Raw genomic sequence first — 3506 nt, forward strand, 5'->3', positions numbered from 1 at the left:
AATGTTTTTTATGGTATTTTTGGAGATTTGGAACTCTTGCATCAAAATTGTGATGGTGGTAACTATCACAAGAAATTTCTTTCGACAACAAAAGACAGTTCATAATTTGTCAATCTTGGAAAAGCAATTCAGAAACAATAGAAATAAGCCTAAAAGATTTTTTAGAATTTCCGTGGATACATTGTTTCAAATTATCGACAATAACTTCTAATAGAGGTAAAAAGATTGAACAGAAACTCGCCTTTCTTCTCATTAATCGAAACTGTTTCAAGTTATCGACTAATAACTTCTAATAGAGGTAAAAAGATTGAACAAAAACTCGCCTTTCTTCTCATTAATCGAAACTGTTACTATTAGAAACCTGAGCGAAAAAGACATAAACAACTCGATTCCATGAAAGTTTAGATGAATCTTCGATCTCATTAATCACAGATTTTATATCTGAAACTATAATATTAGGTGGTATGTTTTCATAAACCTAATTTTCACATAATATTTTCTAGATAAATAATAAAATTGAAAAATTAAAGTAACATAATTGAAGTCTTAAAACCAATCGTCAGAGTATGAACTAAGCGAATCAATTATTCAAACCACAAGATTTTTCTTGTCATTACGCAATCGTTGCGAGCATAAATTTTTTTTTATCAAACCAAGGGGGAAATAGTTCCAAATAGTTGATGCAAGTCCTCCAAAGTTGTTGTTGTCATTCAGAAAGCAACCACGCCCAAAAATCCTCGCCCATTCCCTAATAACATTTCACACGGGAATTATTAATTTAATTATGAGGTAAAAGTAAAATTGTATAGATATTTGTAGTTTAAAATTTGAAATGCTAAGCTACTACTGTAAGCTAGGATAATACCTGCTGATCATCATTAGACTGATGATTTCCTTTCGATTCAAAATGGGGAGTCCCAGTGTTGCATCCATTATCATGATACTATAATATTTGTCATATACAGGATTAATTAGTTTAGCATTGAAGATGAAAAGCTAAGAGACTCATGTTCAATTTTAACACCTGGTATTGTAATTTCTTAATTCCATTTAACATGAAACATATATCAACATCTCATACTAGCGGAGTTATCAAGTTTAATGCTATGTATTTGTAAAATATTAGTAATTGCTTGTTTCACGTGAAATGACTTATGTTATGCAGCTATTCCTGAGTCTTAATGATATGAAATATGATGTTAACATGATATCAGATCCTGATATCCCTGGTTACTGGAGGACTCAAGCGAGTCCCTCCTACCCCAATATTCTCAATAACTATTGAAAAGATTGATATTGTACTTTGGTGTGCCCAAAAATGGGACGAGATCCCGACTGGGATCCCCACTTAGTAATTGAAAATCGTAAGAATTTTCGTAATTAAAATTGCTGACTTTTAAAAAGGTAAAATTTTGAATTCGGAAATTGATGATTTTGTGCAAAGTAAAAATTTTAAATTTTATAAAATTACAAACTTTAACTACGAAGATTACAAGTTCTCATAATTCTCATTTTAAGAAGTTCTTATTTGAGCAAAAAATATATATATATATATATATTGAGAATATTTGAGCAAGATATCCCCACTTGTCCATGCATCAATATATTTTGATATGTGAATAATTTTTCATATGTTAAGTCTATACCTCATCAAGGTCTGTGTTCACCTTTTCAGCATTTGGCATATCTTTTTCTTCCAGAAAGGTATCTCCAAAATCAAAATTGTTTCCAACGTAGTAGTCTTGATATTTGTTCTACATGTGATAACAGGTAAAGGAGAAAGATGAAGATAATCATGCCGAAATATATTGATATCTAAATAATTTTGCAAATATTAAGTCAGTTCCTCATCAAGGTTTGTGGGCACCTTGTCAGCATTTGGCATGTCTTTGTTTACCAGAAAGGCACCTCCAAAATCATAATTGTTTCCGACGTCGTAGTCTTGATTTTTGTTCTACAAGCGATAACACGTAAAAGAGAAAGATGAAGATATTCATGCACACTTGTAGAAATTTTAAATTCTATGACAAGATGTATAGAAGAGAAAGAGCAGAACATAAATTTATGTTAATTTTACCTCAGCATCAGTTGATTCGTTTTTCTGCTCAGGGACAACAGAATCGATTTGAGGATATGCAAAATCTCTCTGTGAAACAAATGTACTATAAATTTAAAAGTCTTTTAATATATTGTTCTGGTTAAATTTGAAGATGAGAAGCTATTTCTGAGACACTCCTCAACAAACAATTAGTCCTCTGTGTATTTGCAGCAATGTATCAATATCTAAATAATTACCTCATCAAGGCTTATGTGCGCCTTGTCAGCATTTTGCATGTCTTTGTTTAGAAAGGCATCTCCAAAATTAAAACTGTTTCCGATGTAGTAGTCCTGATTGTTGTTCTACATGCGATAACACGTGAAGGAGAAATATGTACATAATCATGCAGAATATATCAATATCTAAATAATTCTACATATATTAAGTATATACCTCATCAAGGTCTGTTTGCACATTGTCAGCATTTGGCAAGTCTTTGTTAACCAGAAAGGCATCTCCAAAATCAAAATTGTTTCGTATGTAGAACTCTTGATTTTTATTCTACATGTGATAACACGTAAAGGAGAAAGATGAAAATAATTAGGCATATTTTGAAATTTAAATTGTAAACCTTAAGTTGTTTAGCAGAGACAGAGTAGAACATGAATTTATGTAAACTTAATATACCAAATCAGTTGACTGATAGGTACTTCCATAAACGGAAACGTTAATTTGATCAGCAGATCTGTATTGTTGCTCAGGGACAACATTATCAAATGTAGGAGATGCGAAATTTCTCTGTGAAGCAAATGTATTGTAAACTTCAAGTGCACCGCTAGTATAGTAGTTTTGTGGCTGTGTTTGTTTAGAAAAGCCATTCTGATTCATGTGAATCGGAGCCAAAGTTTGGACAGAATTAAATCCACTGCTAATCTTGTCACTGCTAGAAAATTCGGGTGTTTGTGGCTGGTACATCAGACTGGGATATGTACCGTTTGTTAGTCCACTTGGAGGAAAACCTGTAGCATTACAAATCAAATAGTTTTCACCCAAGCTCATTCATGTTAACAAATGCCTGACAGAATCGTGTCAACTGTTTAATTACCTGGACTGGTTAGTAGCTTAGATTGTCCGTAACCTAGTAGTTCCTTATGGCTGAGAAACGATGAGGACCACCTTTTCCCATTTTGGAGTGTTTTAAACAAGTCTGGATTTTGTTCTGCTTCAGACTGTTTCTCTTGGTCGATTCGGTACTTCTGCGAATATTAGAATAAAGAAGACATTAGAACAGCAAAATTAGAAATTCTCGTCACACAGAAGAAAAGGAGAAAAGAGGGGGAGGAACTAACTTGCAAGTGACTGGCTACTTGTTCCCTCCTCAGTCCAGGCACATTCATTACGGTAACAATGTTCCTCGGAATAGATCCTACAACAAAAATTCATCGCGGACAATTCAAGTATGTGAGAC

At 33.0% G+C, this 3506-nt stretch overlaps 1 long non-coding RNA gene across 1 annotated transcript; it reads right to left on the minus strand.

Moving 5' to 3' along the window:
• Window positions 1-2077: 2077 nt before the first annotated feature.
• Window positions 2078-2446, minus strand: LOC141702559 (uncharacterized). Its single transcript, XR_012567182.1, has 2 exons — window positions 2296-2446; window positions 2078-2146 (listed from the first exon to the last, which is right to left on the minus strand). It is a non-coding gene; the product is annotated as an uncharacterized LOC141702559 (long non-coding RNA).
• Between the last annotated feature and the right edge of the window lie 1060 nt (window positions 2447-3506).

This window comes from Apium graveolens, unplaced genomic scaffold (genome assembly GCF_009905375.1).
Source record: "Apium graveolens cultivar Ventura unplaced genomic scaffold, ASM990537v1 ctg5281, whole genome shotgun sequence".
NCBI lineage: Eukaryota > Viridiplantae > Streptophyta > Magnoliopsida > Apiales > Apiaceae > Apium > Apium graveolens.